At 44.5% G+C, this 16,830-nt stretch overlaps 7 non-coding genes across 7 annotated transcripts; 5 read left to right on the top strand and 2 right to left on the bottom strand.

The window, feature by feature from the left end:
* The first annotated feature begins 338 nt into the window (after positions 1-338).
* Positions 339-420, top strand: trnas-aga (transfer RNA serine (anticodon AGA)). The gene has a single exon. It is a non-coding gene; the product is annotated as a tRNA-Ser (tRNA).
* Positions 421-4,292: 3,872 nt separating this feature from the next.
* trnag-ucc (transfer RNA glycine (anticodon UCC)) lies at positions 4,293-4,364 on the bottom strand. The gene has a single exon. It is a non-coding gene; the product is annotated as a tRNA-Gly (tRNA).
* A 2,211-nt stretch (positions 4,365-6,575) lies between these two features.
* LOC148643282 (U5 spliceosomal RNA) lies at positions 6,576-6,691 on the top strand. The gene has a single exon (XR_015929293.1). It is a non-coding gene; the product is annotated as a U5 spliceosomal RNA (small nuclear RNA).
* Positions 6,692-6,807: 116 nt separating this feature from the next.
* LOC148643281 (U4 spliceosomal RNA) lies at positions 6,808-6,949 on the top strand. The gene has a single exon (XR_015929439.1). It is a non-coding gene; the product is annotated as a U4 spliceosomal RNA (small nuclear RNA).
* Positions 6,950-7,739: 790 nt separating this feature from the next.
* Positions 7,740-7,821, top strand: trnay-aua (transfer RNA tyrosine (anticodon AUA)). Its single transcript has one exon. It is a non-coding gene; the product is annotated as a tRNA-Tyr (tRNA).
* Positions 7,822-12,683: 4,862 nt separating this feature from the next.
* On the top strand, positions 12,684-12,756 carry trnar-acg (transfer RNA arginine (anticodon ACG)). The gene has a single exon. It is a non-coding gene; the product is annotated as a tRNA-Arg (tRNA).
* Positions 12,757-15,505: 2,749 nt separating this feature from the next.
* Positions 15,506-15,622, bottom strand: LOC148643278 (U5 spliceosomal RNA). The gene has a single exon (XR_015929336.1). It is a non-coding gene; the product is annotated as a U5 spliceosomal RNA (small nuclear RNA).
* Between the last annotated feature and the right edge of the window lie 1,208 nt (positions 15,623-16,830).

Raw genomic sequence — 16,830 nt, 5'->3', positions numbered from 1 at the left:
TGGTAAGAGCGTAAATAAAAAGGCGATTCCTGCGTCTACCACTAATATAAGAGCTATTTCAAGTGCGACGTGGTGCGGCTTTTCAAATGCTTGTGGGCATTTCTCTGTTGTTGATTCTTTTTTTGTGTGTAACAAAGTGGCATTTTCATGTCCGGACGGGGAGACTTTATCATTCCGACATGAAGCCACCCTTAAGTCCTCTGAGGCGTGTCTGTCTGCAAGGCTTGTATTTTGGAAATGTTTTTTTGAAACGGAGAACGACTTTGAAATAGGCTTCCGCCGGCGCCTCGCGATCCAGGTAAGATTGTAGCAAGAACGCAGCGGCAGCGGGGCTTGTTGTAGTCGTGGCCGAGTGGTTAAGGCGATGGACTAGAAATCCATTGGGGTCTGCCCGCGCAGGTTCGAATCCTGCCGACTACGTTGTCCGCCTTCAGTCGGTGTGTTCCGGCGCAAGCAAAGAAGCGTGCCTCTTTGCTGTTCCTGGTGGTTTTAAAACGCCCAATTGCTTGTACCCGCTGCCTTGGAAATAAATTATTCAGCGTCTGCGAATGGCATTTTGCAGCTGGAAGCATATGTCGACGTTTTTTGCACAGAGCACCAAAAAAGCGTCTTTTTTGAAGGTACAGGCATTGAGCATTGGTGGTTCATTGTTAGAACTCTCGCCTGCCACGCAGGAGGCTCGGGTTCGATTCCCGGCCAATGCAGTGGCTTTTGCAGCGAGCGGCTCCATCACTTGCATCCCCTTGCAACTCGCAACTGAAAACCCACTGAAGCTAAGCAGGTGTGAGCCAGGTCAGTACCCGGATGAGGGTGAGCTTCAGGGAAAAACAAAGCTTCCAGCTTGAAGCGGTGTTAATGGTGCCGGCGGGGGGGCGCTCACCCTGAGGTCTGTGAGTGTCCCAATGCCCCAGTATAGTGACGGAGATGCTGTGTTGTAAAAGGGCGCTGTCTTTTGGATGAGATGTAAAACCGAGGTCACAGCGCTCTGTGGTCATTCAAAATGACCACCAAAACCTTTGACAAAAGCTCTTGGTAATTGATGGTCTCCAATAATGCTTCTCCTTTAGGTACATTTTAAATCAGCTGAAAAATGCTGTGAAATGGGGGGGCACTTCAGGCCAGTGTAGGATTTGGGTTACAAGAACCATGAAACTGCACGAGAAAGCCCGTACACTGAATTACACGACTGTCTATTCAAAGGAGGACAAAAGAAATTCCCTGAGTTTGATTTTTTGCAGCACAGAGAGGAGCACTGTCGTGAGGCCGGTTAGCTCAGTTGGTTAGAGCGTGGTGCTAATAATGCCAAGGTCGCGGGTTTGAGCCCCGTACGGGCCAGGTCTAGGTCCAGGTCCCTGTTTGTGAAACAGGCAAATGACTGTCTCAGGGGCCCATTCCTCATTCTCAAGACACATGTATGCAGTATGTACACCGTGCATTGAGCAATAGGGACTGAATACCCCACAGGTAAGGTTAGAAGTCATTCTGAGGTGCCACATGTGAGGGATACAGCTAGCCATCCGTAATGTAGGGTTTGAGACCCTTCAGGTGTACTGCATCCTTTGAGACAGACCCGTGCATGTTAAACAAATGATCATTTCTTTAGGCATTAGGGACTAAATATACTAAACATATGATGCTAAAATGTTATTTTCACATATAGTAATGTAATAAATGATTGCTTATGCTTTATAAACAAATCTAATTAAAATAAAAGCTTAAGTTTTGTATTTATCTTGTACCATAGAAAATGATTTTCTTTGTATTTGAAGCCCACAAAATGTCTAAATGACGCACTAGATGATATAAGGAAGATTATCACATGCATACCGGTATTATCTTTCTTATGAAAATGCATTCCTTTCATTACCTTTTACTTTTTAAAATGAACTCAAATTGTGTATAATGTTATAATTTAAGTAGAATAGATTCAGGTAGGAAATATAGAGTCATGATGTTTATGGCTGACATCATTTCACATGGGTGAATTTTAAGCTAAGAAATAAAAACATTTACAATGAAGAGGCTGAGGGTTCACTGAAATATATAAATATACAAATTCCAAAGACTGAGTCCATATAGAAACAACTACTTTTCATTTTCAGTATAAGAAAAAAAAACATTATCTTCCAAAGCATCATAAAATTGTCCCTTCTTCCAGACTCTACTTCTCCCTTGTAGTAGTACAGCAGACCTTTCCAGGTGAGCAGATCACAGAGTCCGAAATGAGCTTCCTCCATCAAGCAAAGTACCTGAACATGACTCTGTCTTCATAAAAGCGCCCCTGTAATAAAGAAATTAAATCCGAAATCAAGAGGGCAGTTGCCTACTGAAATACAAGAAGTCATCAATTTTAACCTAGCAACACATTAAAGGCTGCATCTATACAAGTGCGATTCTAGAAATGCTCACCAAATTACGTTTTAAGAAGGAACTGTACCTTAGGTTCCGCCAAGATCTTAACTCTGATGGCAGGATTCAGAGTCCGGAGTGCGGACTGATGGCGAACGGAGTATTCAAACCGCCAGCGTGTGACTCCCCTGTCCCCGTGACCTCATTGCTCTGCTCTCTCCTCTGTGCAGCTGAGCCCGACTCACGGTAAAGTGAAAAAAAAGATGCCCTCAACGTGAGATTTACTCTGGAGCGAGGATAGATGTTACCTTTTTATCATTGAACTGGATGTATGTAATGTGGCGACTAGGTTCAATTTTGTATCCTCTTCGAAAGATTAAGGACTGGGGTGAGCGTGATTTACCACCCTTTCAGCTAAGAACCCGACGTGCGGACCGTTTAAGCTGCATATACTCGGTCGTTTAACTCTTCTCCATTAGCAGGGTTAAGGTTAAAGAAAAAAACATTGCTGACTTTTTTTTTTCCAGCCGGTAGCGCTGATTAGCAAGGTTTGTATTTCATGTTTTGCAAGTTGCATCCATTTTAAGAAAAACAAGTCGCATTAAAGACAGGAAATAAATACTTGCATTTAATTAAGTCTAGCCGTAGGCGGTTGTCCATAATGACCAGTTCTGTTTGAGAAGACAGAACAAAAAAGGCACCACTGGGATTCGGACCCAGGACTTCCTGATTACTAGGCAGACGCTTTAACCAACTAAGCCACGGTGCCCCAGGAGTGCTGTCCTTTTGAAGCCACTTGGACACACCACTCAGACACATCTGCATTCGGTGTGTGCTCCGCCTGCTCGCTGAGCAAGTTGCCACCTTTACATACAATAGCAACATCGACACCAAGAGAAAGGATGACAAATGGCTTTTATCTGGAACTTTTCATGTCCAAGGAGCTCAATGTGCTTTCTGTGTACAACAGGGCCACTGAACTCCACACTGGCCACTGAACCACAGCAGTGGCTTGCTGGCTTGACATCTCCCAAGGAAAATGTTGAAATCACATGTGGAACAGGAAAATAACCCTCAAGTACGAGGGGAAAAAAAAGAAAAAGATCATCTGGAGCGCGCCAACCCATGTCCGGACAGCCCAGTTTCGCCAACAAGGTGGCTGAGTGGTTAAGGCGATGGGCTGCTAATCCATTGTGCTCTGCACGCATGGGTTCGAATCCCATTCTCATTGCTCTCCATGTTTGACACGTGTGCCTGTTTGACGTCGGCCCTCCTGTTGTTTGCTCTGGTGCTAGAGCCGTACATTTTCTAGCGGTGGCTGAACATGGTATAGTAGGCCAACGTCGGTATTGAGCAGTGACAGTAACAGTACTTACTGCGCCCCATAAGAAATCGTTTGTCCCTGTTCAAAAGAGATTGTGCGATGTCCTGCGGCGTTCGCGAAGCAAACCTTTGACAGTTTGAAAAGAGGAATTTATTCTGCTTACTGTGCGTGCAGTAGTTACAAAGTTGAACGTCTTTACACGATCTGCTGCAGTTTTCAGTGGGCGGGCTTTGTCAAATGGCTTGAAAAAACGCACTGTGTTTCGGCTCGGTAAACATCATGAGCAGTGTCCTGCATGTTTCCTGTGTATAGCTGTCTTTTAACGCATACAGAATTCATTCGAAATCATTGATTTCTACAATTAACAAAGGGTCCCTTTTTGAACCTGCGAGAAGCATTCTTTCAATGTAACAGATTTACTCCGGGGAAAGGCAGCATGACATTGAGAGTAGCTCAAGCTTTCAGCACCCGTATCGGACTGCGTGTATGCAGACACCGCTCAGAATCCCCTGTAAGATTCTCCCTCAATTCCGTTTTGCAGTGCTTTAGCTCTTTCAAAAGGCTTCGCTTTGCTAGTCACAATCCAAGGCTCATGACAGCATTTGAAAACATTCGCCACTGCATTGGCCGGGAATCGAACCTGGGTCAACTGCTTGGAAGGCAGCTATGCTTACCACTATACCACCAACGCACACCCGCAGGAAGCCTGCAGGACACCACCAGAGAATGCTTTTTTTAAAAAAAAATTTATTAAACATATAGAATTTACAAATACAAATACAACAAGAGGATCAGAGTCATGTACAAGAGAAAAAAAACACAGCAGAAAAAAGCATTTAACTACCAGAGGTAATTAAGTAATAATGTGATCAAATTGTATATTTTACACGTATCATATTTTCCTTGCTTTAATATTTCTCAATTATTTATAAACTTTAGTTTCAACATGCATGCGTTTCCTGTAAAAAATAAAATTCAGCACACAGTTTTTCTTTTAACAACATTTCGAGTACCTCTGGCATTCATGAAAAAGACATACACAAAAGCAAATAACTAACTCTAAGACTGTCTAAACTATTGAGTTTTTCAAAGAACCAGAACTATAACAGTCCTTAACACTTAACTACACCATTCCAAACTAACACTAAAGAAACACTAGTATATACTGGTATAACAAATAAAACCAAACATAATCATTAACTTAGCAGTCACTGGGAGCAAATCTCCTTCCCGTCCACAAAGGCCCTCGCTCCCACAAAGTAGGCTCTCCTCCCCTCTCTTCTGGCAGCTTCAACCTGGGGCCACAGCTGGTTCCTGGTGCTCCTGTCCGCAGCAGACAGGTCCTCTGCAAACCTCAGTTTGTTCCCATTCAAATACTCATTCCCCCTCGCCGCTCGCCACAGCATGTCCCTCGCCGTCCTCTTGGTGAACTGTATTATAATCGATCTGGGGCGCACTTGCTCAGTTCGCTCAGACATGTTCGCTCTCCCGAGCCTGTGAACAAAGTCAATGGCCGATATTACGTCCTCCTGGTCCGGCAGGGTCCTTTTACAGATACCCTTCACTGTTGCAACAAGGTCCTTATCACGTTCCTCTTTAACTCCAAATAATTTTAAATTCCATCATCAACGGTATCTATCTACATCGTTCACTTTCAATTCAAGTTCTTTAATATGCTTTTCTTGTTCGGTATTTACTTGTTTAAGAACTTTTACTTCACTCTTTAAGTCTTCAACCTCTTTAAACACACAGTCCATGGACTTTTTAAGACTTTCGATTGCAACTGTATTAGATCGAATCATTTCCTTCAGCTCACCCATGCTCTGTGCCATCATGTTGAAGATGTTGGTCTGGAGCTCCTCCAGCGTCAGCTCGCCCCTTCCTCTCTTGGCTGCCGGGGTTTTCACAGGTGTGCTGGGCAGGGACTCCGGCTCTTCCTCTGGCAGCTGAGTCTCACTTGGGCTGCGAGCGCATCTCCAGCACTCTTTCCACGTCCCCTCCAGTTGCTTCACTTTTCTCTTTAGTTGCCATCAATTTTCTTGTAGTGCTATACATATACGATTGAGGTATCTTAGATTTCTCCTTCGAAGACCCAGCACTCTCTTTTCTTTTCTCAGTGTTACTCATATCGAAATTCTTAAACCTAAAAAAAATCTTTTTTTTTTTCTTTCAGTTATAACTGACGTTTAAACAACTACTGTTAAGTCCTTATTTTTCAGTAGTCAAAAAAAGCAAAAATTAACATTCAGGTCATGAAAAACTCAAAAAAAACTCCTCAACCACTAAACTTTACCTCCCACCTGAGCGCCATCTTGAACGCCCCTACCACCAGAGAATGCTCACGATTTCGGAAGCTGTCTCCGGGACGTGCTGATTCCGCACATCCTGAATAAATCATGATATAGTTAGTTGCTGTAGCTAGACGTTCAAATGAGTTTCATGGCCAGATGGACTGTTTCCTCCAGCGGTATAGTATTGCAGTGAGACAGCACGATGCCTGCAAGACTATGTCACGCTAAACGCCACAGATTTCCGAGGGTTAGGGTTAGGGTTAGGCTCTTATTATGGCGATTGTGGCCGTCTGCTGTGCGAGTCCTCGGTCTCCGGCCGTCTGATTGGCGCTCTTTTCTTTGGGGGGCGGGAAGTGTCCGGCTGCAGGGGATCTTGGGACCTCGCTTTGCATAGCGGCTTCCCAGAGTGCGTCGTTTCCGGCACAGTATGGCCAGGTGTTTTCCGAGTTATCGCACGGATTGGGCACGCTCGCAAACCGAGAGCCGCAGGCGATGAGCCCGGAGCTGAACGGGCCCCACTGGCTCATTTGTAAGGCCAGGTGCATTGCCAACCACGACCGGCAGGGCAGAGGCCTTGAAGGCCGCCTGGGCTCCTACAGCTGTTCAGCTATGTACTCTGGTTTCTCTTCATCTCATACAAATCTTTCGCCTTTTACTAAAGATTTCCGTGGAGAGGAGCATGAATGAGTTCCATGCAATTTTTATGCTTCTCTGACTTCTAGTGGGGCGTAGCTGGGCTGGTCAAAGAGAGAAAACACAAATATGAAGCATTTCAGCAACGACATGCCATGAGACGATTGATAACGATTTCCCTAGGATCCCCGCGGTTGCCTGGCAACCGTCAGCTTTGCGCAGTGGCAGTATCGTAGCCTGTGAGGTTTAGCCGAGGCGCGATTATTGCTAGTTGAAAACTTTTCCCAAAACCCCGCTTCCGCCTGTTTGCAATGCAATCGGCGAAAGCAATTTTTGACAGTCTCGTCAGAGAATGAGGAAGGTGTTTAAAGACAGATTTTGTCATGGTAACATCATGGTAGAAAGAAACGAGCTTGTTACGTCTCAACAGAACCGCTCTTTAGCTCTTTCAGCGTTATGCAGAGAACAGCGTCTGTCGAGATCACTTTTGAGTCAGCGCGAAACGCCGTGTGCTGTCAGTTTGATTTCATATTGCTCGTAGCGGCGCCCGGCTTTTGTCTGTCAAACGTTAGGTTGCGCTTCTTCATGCTGCATCGTCGGCATGAGTGGAGCTTTTTAAACGTCTGTACTTAATGCGCCCCATAAGAAATGGTTTGTCCCCGTTCAAAAGAGATTGTGCGATGTCCTGCAGCATTCGCAAAGCAAACCTTTGACAGTTTGAAAAGACGAATTTATTCTGCTTTCTGTGCGTGCAGTAGTTACAAAGTTGAACGTCTTTACACGATCTGCTGCAGTTTTCAGTTGGCGGGCTTTGTCAAATGGCTTGGAAAAACGCACTGTGTTTCGGCTCGGGAAACATCATGAGCAGTGTCCTGCATGTTTTCTGTGTATAGCTGTTGTGGGCATTTCTCTGTTGTTGATTCTTTTTTTGTGTGTAACAAAGTGGCATTTTCATGTCCGGACGGGGAGACTTTATCATTCCGACATGAAGCCACCCTTAAGTCCTCTGAGGTGTGTCTGTCTGCAAGGCTTGTATTTTGGAAATGTTTTTTTGAAACGGAGAACGACTTTGAAAGGCTTCCGCCGGCGCCTCGCGATCCAGGTAAGATTGTAGCAAGAACGCAGCGGGGGCGGGGTTTGCTGTAGTCGTGGCCGAGTGGCTAAGGCGATGGACTATAAATCCATTGGGGTCTCCCCGCGCAGGTTCGAATCCTGCCGACTACGTTGTCCGCCTTCAGTCGGTGTGTTCCGGCGCAAGCAAAGAAGCGTGCCTCTTTGCTGTTCCTGGTGGTTTTAAAACGCCCAATCGCTTGTACCCGCTGCCTTGGAAATAAATTATTCAGCGTCCGGGAATGGCATTTTGCAGCTGGAAGCAGATGTCGACGCTTTTTGCACAGAGCACCAAAAAAGCGTCTTTTTTGAAGGTACAGGCACTGAGCATTGGTGGTTCATTGTTAGGACTCTCGCCTGCCATGCAGGAGGCTTGGTTTCGATTCCTGGCCAATGCAGTGGCTTTTGCAGCGAACGGCTCCATCACTTGCATCCCAACTTTTGCAACTCGCAACTGAAAACCCACTGAAGCTAAGCAGGTGTGAGCCAGGTCAGTACCTGGATAAGGGTGAGCTACAGGGAAAAACAAAGCTTCCAGCTGGAAGCGGTGTTAATGGGGCCAGCGGGGAGGCGCTCACTCTGAGGTCTGTGCGGGTCCCAATCTCCCAATATAGTGACGGAGAAGCTGTGTTGTAAAAGGGCGCTGTCTTTTGGATGAGATGTAAAACCGAGGTCATAGTGCTCTGTGGTCATTAAAAATAACCACCAAAACCTTTGACAAAAGCTCTTGGTAATTGATGGTCTTCAATAATGCTTCTCCTTTAGGTACATTTTAAATCAGCTGAAAAATGCTGTGAAATGGGGGGGCACTTCAGGCCAGTGTAGGATATGGGTTACAAGAACCATGAAACTGCACGGGAAAGCCCGTACACTGAATTACACGGCTTTCTATTCAAAGGAGGACAAAAGAAATTCCCTGAGTTTGATTTTTTGCAGCACAGAGAGGAGCACTGTCGTGAGGCCGGTTAGCTCAGTTGGTTAGAGCGTGGTGCTAATAGCGCCAAGGTTGCGGGTTCGATCCCCTTATGGGCTGGGTCCTTTTCTCCTCTCTTACCAAAGCTGTTAGGTTCCTTTCCGTGGTGAGATGGGTTGTCATGCAACTCTGCCACACAGTGCCGACAGACAAGAGTGTTGCGGGAGAAGAGAAAAGTTTTTGAAGATTTAAGAGTGTCTTAGGTGGAGCCAAAATCAAGTGTCACAAATGCAAGTGGGAGGATTTCCAATGTTTAATATGGTAAAAATAAGCGGAAGTTATCTGCCGGTCCGGCACAGTCTGCCATGCTTTTGTCATATACTGTAAAGTGGTGTCGAACTGGGTGTCGAACTGGAGCCTCACCATTTGCATATGTGAGGATCCAGTTATACATCGATTGTCACATTAAATGACAAAAATGAAGAGAGTTAAAGCAGCTGGAGAGGTTTTCTTACAACTTTTGAGCTGACACAGTTTTGGAAAATGTTTCCTTCACGCTGCACTGTACCACATAGGCAGCCAAGAGTCCCCAAAACAAAACAGAATTGACAGTCATATAATGTCCATTAACCCTGGTTTTAAATGCAGCATCATGTCTGCCATCATAAGAATATGAGTCCAATATTTTTGAATATAGTCAGAATGACTTCTAACCCTACCTGTGGTGTCTTTAATCCCTATTGCTCAATGCATGGTGTATGTACTGCATTCATGTGTCTTGAGAATGAGGAATGGGCCCCTGAGACAGTCATTTGCCTGTTTCACAAATGATCGTATTTTACTAGAGATTATGTTTGGGATTCAGATGTGCATTCGGACAGCAATCCCTTTCAAGAAATGATACGTTCTGGATGAGGTCAAGGGTGCTGGAACACTGTATTTAGGATGTGTTTGCAGTTATTGTGTGTCTCCTGCTTCAACGCAGTGATATATAGATGTGCTCCTGTAATTTATTGGTACAAGCCCAGGGCAGTAAGCAGTCTGAGGATTTATTTCCAGACGGCATAGAACAGTGAAGCAGTGAAGTAGTGCAACACACTGGATCATTATTTGAATCTATTCTACTTAAATTATTACATTTTACACAACTTGAGTTCATTTTAAAAATTAAAAGGTAATGAAAGGAATGCATATTCATGAGGAAGATTATACAGATATGCATGTGATAATCTTCCTTTTATCATGTAGTGCGTCATTTGGACACTTTGTGGGCTTGAAATACAAAGAAAATCATGTTCTATGGTACAAGATAAATACAAAACTTAAGATTTTATTTTAATTAGATTTGTTTATAAAGCATAAGCAATCATTTAATACATTAATATATGTGAAAATGACATTTTAGCATCATATTACATACAGGTCTCTAGCTTCAACACAGTGATATATATATATGCTCAGTGATTTATTGGTACATGCCCAGGTCAATAATCAGAATGAGGATTTATTTCCAGACGGCCTACAGGTAGTGTTGTGAAATACTTCAACACACTGGATCGCAGATTTAGACCCCCTGCACTCTTACTCCTTAAAAACCAAAGAAATGAAGATATGTAGCAATCACATTGCAACAGGGCTGACAGTGACTTAATGCTTATACTAGTGGACTTCTGGTACCTTTAGGGTACGGTGTTCCCTGAAGGGCTCTCAAACCCCGCATTTCAGATGCCTAGCTGTTTCGCTGATGTGTTGCACCTCAGAATCACTTTTAAACCTTACCTCTGGTATCTTTAATCCCTATTGCTCAACGCATGGTGAAAGTATTGCATAAATGTGTCTGAAAATGAGCAATGGGCACCTGAGAGACTCATTTGCCTGTTTCACAAATGATCATATTTGACTAGAGATTCTGTTTGGGATTCAGTTGTGCATTCTGACAGCAATCCCTTTCAAAAAACGATACATTCTGGATGAGGTCAAGGTGCAGGAACACTGTATTTAGGATGTGTTTGCACTTATTCTGTGTCTCTAGCTTCAACACAGCGATATATGTATATGCTCACTGATTTTTTGGTACATGCCCAGGGCAATAATCATTATGAGGAATTATTTCCAGATGTGCTAGGGGTAGTGTTGTGAAATACTTCAACACACTGGATCGCAGGTTTAAACCGCCTGCACTCTTACTCCTTAAATACCAACAAATGCAGATGTGTAGCAATCATATTGTAGCAGACACTCATTTGCCTGTTTCACAAATGATCATATTTTACTAGAGATTCTGTTTGGGATCCGGATGTGCATTCTGACCGCAATCTCCTTATCGCGGCTTTGCCCTTCTTGGCTCTTTGGACAATATCTCCATTTTGTGGTCGTTGTTGGTAATGTCTAGACAACATCTCCGTCTTGTGGTCGTTGTTGGTAATGTCTTCTTATGCCCTTTTTTATTTTAATTCTCTATTAGTTGATTCTAGAATCTCTACAATGGAGTTGAAAACATCAGTTTTATAGCAGACAATATGACATTATTTATAGTCCAATTAGAAACTTATTACCCTGTTTTTAACATAATAACAAATTCAAATTGATTAAAACTAAGTTTGGAACACCAGGGAACATAACAAATGATTTTTAGGAAAACCATGAGGTTCTCTGTGTCCGATGCCTGCAAGGGGAGAAAGCTAGAATCCTTTGATTTTTTCAAAATTTGAAAATAAACATCATATAACAACAGCTTTCATTCCTAGGAATGAAAAATAACCATTTTTGAAGACATAGTAGTTTCTAAAACACTACAATAAAGTTAAAAACATCAGTTTTATATTACATTATTTTTAGTGAAATTAGTCATTTTTTGCACTATTTTTAATAAAATATCTAATTAAAAGTGATTAAAATTAAGTTTGGAACAACAAGGAACACAAAAAAAAAGATTTATAGGAAAACCATGAGGTCCTCTGTGCCCGATGCCTGCAAGGGGAGAAAGCTAGAATCCTAAAAAAAAGTTATCAACTCTAGAGCCTAAGAGGAAAACAAGACAAATGTATATCTCCAAATAATTTTATGTGCTTCAGAAGAGCCCAGGAAAGTTTTTTGCATACATGAAACCACGCCCGTTTGCACATAAGCAGACATGGTTGCACACACGACTGCATGAAAGCACACGTGCATGCGAAGTCATCCTGTTGAGCATTTGAAAAGCCGCACAACGCCACACTTGAAATAGCTCTTACATTAGTGGTAGACACAGGAATCGCCGCAGGAATCAAAATTGAACCTAGTTGCCACATCACATACATCCTGTTCAACGATAAAAAGGTAACATCTATCCTCGCTCCAGAGTAAATCTCACGTTGAGGGCATATTTTTTTCCACTTTACCATGAGTCGGGCTTGGCTGCACAGAGGCAAGAGCAGAGCAATGAGGTCACGGGGACAGGGGAGTCACACGCTGGCGGTTTGAACACGCGGAAGATCACTGCGGGATCCACAGTATGTGGACCCTCCGTGCGCCATCAGTCCACACTCCGGGCTCTGAATCCTACCATCCGAGTTAAGATCTCGGCGGAACCTGAGGCGCAGTTCCTTCTTAAAACGTAATCTGGTGAGGATTTCTAGAATCGTACTTGTATAGATGCAGCCTTTAATGTGTTGCTAGGTTAAAATTGATGACTTCTTGAACTTCAGTAGGCAGCTGCCCTCTTGATTTCGGATTTAATTTCTTTATTACAGGGGCGCTTTTATGAAGACAGAGTCATGTTCAGGTACTTTGCTTGATGGAGGAAGCTCATTACGGATTCTGTGATCTGCTCACCTGGAGTCTGGAAGAAGGGACAATTTTATGATGCTTTGGAAGATAATGTTTTTTTTTTTCTTTGAAATCGAAATGAATCAGAATATCAGTGCAAAAGACAAACTCTTGGTTTGGTTTAAAGAGATATGGTTTTAAAACAGACAAAATGTAGAAAACAGGTGTTTCTCACTTTTGGAAAAGAATGGACCGGGGGTATTTTACTAGTTGCAGTGCTGATCTCACTGGGTTACAGTCCTCCAGTGTCACACGAGGGCCAGTGGCGCAATGGATAAAGCGTCTGACTACGGATCAGGAGATTGCAGGTTCGACTCCTGCCTGGCTCGGCTGGTTTTTAAACGCATCGGGCTACTCCCCTTAGTAGTCTGTGCTACTTACTGCATTGTAATCGTACTCAGTAAGAGATTTCCTTCATGTAAATGAACTGCACCTGACAGCTTTAGAAAATCACCTGGGCTCAGTACGGTGCTGAGAGCTCAGCGTTGCTGTTGTTCTAATTAGCACGCACTGCATCGGCTATGAACCCGAACTTTTCAATTATTCCGATCAGTAAGTCAACACGTAGTCCACATGAAAGGTAGAAATATTCTCTTGTCTGTCTCTTGTTTGTATAGAACTGAATGTCCCTGACAATGTACTGTTAGTTTTAATTGAAGAACGGCATTTGTGTTCAAATATACCAGACAAGTTTACGTAACTGCTCATGCGACACTCAGTTGTAATTAGTCAAGAAATAAAGTCGAACAACAGCTGCGGGTTTGATTCTGAACGTATGAGATTGCAGCACCTTTTACTTTCATTGACAAATGATAAAGATTCGAAGAAAGATCCTTCAGACCAGCAAGCAAACCCACGGCTATTTCGGTTTTCTATCTAGGCAACGTTGGTGTCTGCTATAGCATACATGAAAGCGTGATGCAATTTCTGTGGCTACATTTGTTGCACGTCATGCACAGTAAGAGTGTTTCTAACACCAAATAAAAAGTCAACAATTAGCGATCACGCCTTCTCCTCAGTTAACCCACTGAAACCCTTGCTGTTAACAGTTCTTTACTGCGTGCTTTAAGAGCACCTACACATCGTGTCGGTTCTTACAGCTTTATTCGTAGGTTTTCAAAGGCATAAGTAGAGCACCAGAGGTGCGAACGCAAAAAGTGTGGTTATCTGAAGAATTGCTTTCCATGGCAGCGGGGCCAAGCGATTTAGCGTTTTTATTGTACCGGGAAAGGAGAAGCGGCACTTTGACTTTGCCGCTCAGGCACAAGGCGACGTGCGGCAGACGGTGGAGTCGGCAAATTCCGAACCGGCGCAGAGAGTCCCCAACCCATTTCGAGTCCATCGCCTTAACCACTCGGCCACGACAAAAGCGAGCTCATTACCGCCGCATTCCTCCTATAATCTAACACGGAGTGCGAGGTGGCTGCGGAAACCTTTTTAAAGTCGCTCTCCGTTAAAAAAAAAATACCTTTCACAAGATTCGTGCCGGCAGACAGACACGCCTCAGAGGGTTTAAGGCTGGCTTCACGTTCAAATGATAAAGTCCCCCAGTCCGGATGTCAAAATGCAACTTTGGCAGACAGAAAAAACATCAACAAACCACAAATGTGGACAAGGATTTTACAAGCTGCACCACACTGCACTTTCAAAAGCATTCGTGCAGACATGAATTCCTGTTAGACGCAGGAATTGCCTTTGATTTGCGCGCTTACGAACGCCATGGAAAACGAAACAAAACAAAAGCCCTCAGCTCCTGCAATTGATTATAATGCCATTACGTGTCGAAGCAGTAATTTACGTCATTCTACCACCGCAACACGGGGAATAGAGGGAAATGAGCACACGCTACGAATCCTCTCAATCACTCCCTAGCGTCGTAAGGCGCATTGAAGGGTGCACCCCCATCATTAATCGTTGCGCCTCTGTGAAAGGAAAGCTCTTGAGCAGTCTTTGAAACAGCTCGGATCAAACACTTGATTGCTTCCATGTGCATCTGGAGCCCATTTCTTATTTTCACTTCACGCCGCCCAAAGCATTTCTAAAACAGGAGATTCGCATTTGGGAATGCGCCCTGCCCTACAAATAAAACAGGTCTACAGGTCTGAAACCTGCTCCACGGAAAACAGTTCTGTTGCGCTTTTGATCAAAGAGAGATTCGCTGTTCTTACTTTTTGATGACATAACACCCAAAGGGGCTTCTTTGGAGCTGGATTCCAACCGGCATCCTAAAGTTTCTTGGCGGTATCTTTTACAGTCCTCTGTTCGGTCGACAAGGGACAGAAGGGGGCAGCTTTCCTCACACATACAGTGCAATGTACTGTAGTGTTCCCGTTCATTGAATTTGCAGTTCTGCATCAGACCTCTAACTCGTTTCCATAGCTTGGATTTAAGCCACGAAGCAGGCTTCTACTGTATAAACGTCTATAGGAATCACAAACTATTTGAGAGGCCATCATCCCAGGGGGAACTGACAAAGTCTATCCCTAAACACCTAGCGCAGTCTCTCGAGAGACTGTCAAAAATCGCTTTCTCCTTTTGCGTTGCAAGTAAGTGAAAACGCAGTCTCAACCCAGAGCCACTTGGCAGCAGCGGCACGTAAATACTGTTACTGTTACTGCTCGATACCGACGTTAACCTACTATACCATGTTCAGCCACCGCTAGAAAATGTACGGCTCTAGTACCGGAGCAAACGGCAGGAAGGCCAACGTCGAACGGGCACACGTGTCAGACATGGAGAGCAACGAGGATGGGATTAGAACCCATGCGTTCTTTCCACCGTGGGGCCCGTTCAGCTCCGGGCTCATCGCCTGTGGCTCTTGGCTTGCGGGCGTGCCCAATCCGTGCGATAACTCGGAAAACACCCGGCCACACTGTGCCGGAAACGACGCACTCTGGGAAGCCGCTATGCAAAGCGAGGTCCGAAGATCCCCTGCGGCCGGACACTTCCCGCCCCCCAAAGAAGAGAGCGCCAATCAGACGGGCGGAGACCGAGGACTCGCAGAGCAGACGGCCACAGTCGCCATAACAAGAGCGATTGTAAGCGTTGTTGTTTTCTCTCTTTGACCAGCCCAGCTGCGCCCCACCCGAAGGCAGGGAAGCACAAAAATTGCATGGAGCTCATTCATGCTCCTCTCCACGGAAATCTTTAGTAAAAAGCGAAAGATTTGTACGAAATGAAGAGAAACCAAAGTGCGTGGCTGCACAGCTGCAGGAGCCCAGGCCGCCTTCAAAGCCTCTGCCCTGACGGTCGTGGTTGGCAATGCACCTGGCCTTACAAACGAGCCAGTGGGGCCCGTTCAGCTCCGGGCTCATCGCCTGTGGCTCTCGGCTTGCGGGCGTGCCCAATCCGTGCGGGCGTGCCCAATCCGGAAGCCTATTTCAAAGTCGTTTTCTGTTTCAAAAAAACATTTCCAAAATACAAGCCTTGCAGACAGACACGCCTCAGAGGACTTAAGGGTGGCTTCATGTCAGAATGATAAAGTCTCCCCGTCCGGACATGAAAATGCCACTTTGTTACACACAAAAAAAGAATCACCAACAGAGAAATGCCCACAAGCATTTGAAAAGCCACACCACGTCGCACTTGAAATAGCTGTTACATGGTAGACGCAGGAATCGCCTTTTTATTTACGCTCTTACCAACGCGATGGAAAGCAAAACAAAGCAAAGCAGAGCAGAGCAAAACAAAACGAACAAACGAAAACCCTCATGTCCCGCACTCGCATATAACGTTGTTACGTGCCCAAGCGGTATTGTACGTCATCCTAGCACTGCACCCCGGGGCGTACGGTATATGGAAACGAGCACACGCCACGAATCGTCTCGAATCACTCCCTACAGCTGTAAGGCGCCTTGAAGCGTGCACCCCCAACTTTCTTCTTTGCCCATCTGTGAAAGGTAAACTCTTGAGCAAACTCTGAACCAGCTCTAAGCAAACTAACCCGATTAGACGTTACTTTGACTCATCTTTTTACGCTCAGTGCTGGATTGCTCAAACTCCAGCTAGGGTTAGGGTTAGCATTCCCACGCTACTTAGACACTTTGTTTACGCTCAGTGCTGGATTATGGGAACTTCAGGACGAGTGGGTATTTTCTCCTATCTGTCAATTCTGTTTTGTTTTGGAGACTCTTGGCTGCCTATGTTGTACAGTGCAGCGTGAAGGAAACATTTTCCAAAACTGTGTCAGCTCAAAAGTTGTAAGAAAACCTCTCCAGCTACTTTAACTCTCTTCATTTTCGTCATTTAATGTGACACTCGATGTATAACTGTATAACATCAGTTATTCTGTGCGATTGATTCTCATTTCATTCTAAACTCGCCCGCCCAGGGACGCCATTAAATGTAGAGGTTTATGGGTTTACTGAGACAATTATTAATTGTAGCAATAAACACGAGGTTTT

The sequence above is a fragment of the Lepisosteus platostomus genome, chromosome 22, assembly GCF_059453375.1.
Source record: "Lepisosteus platostomus isolate fLepPlt1 chromosome 22, fLepPlt1.hap1, whole genome shotgun sequence".
Classification (NCBI taxonomy): Eukaryota; Metazoa; Chordata; class Actinopteri; order Semionotiformes; family Lepisosteidae; genus Lepisosteus; species Lepisosteus platostomus.
The sequence above is the reverse complement of the archived record's forward strand: the minus strand, read 5'-3'. Positions and strand labels throughout refer to the sequence as shown.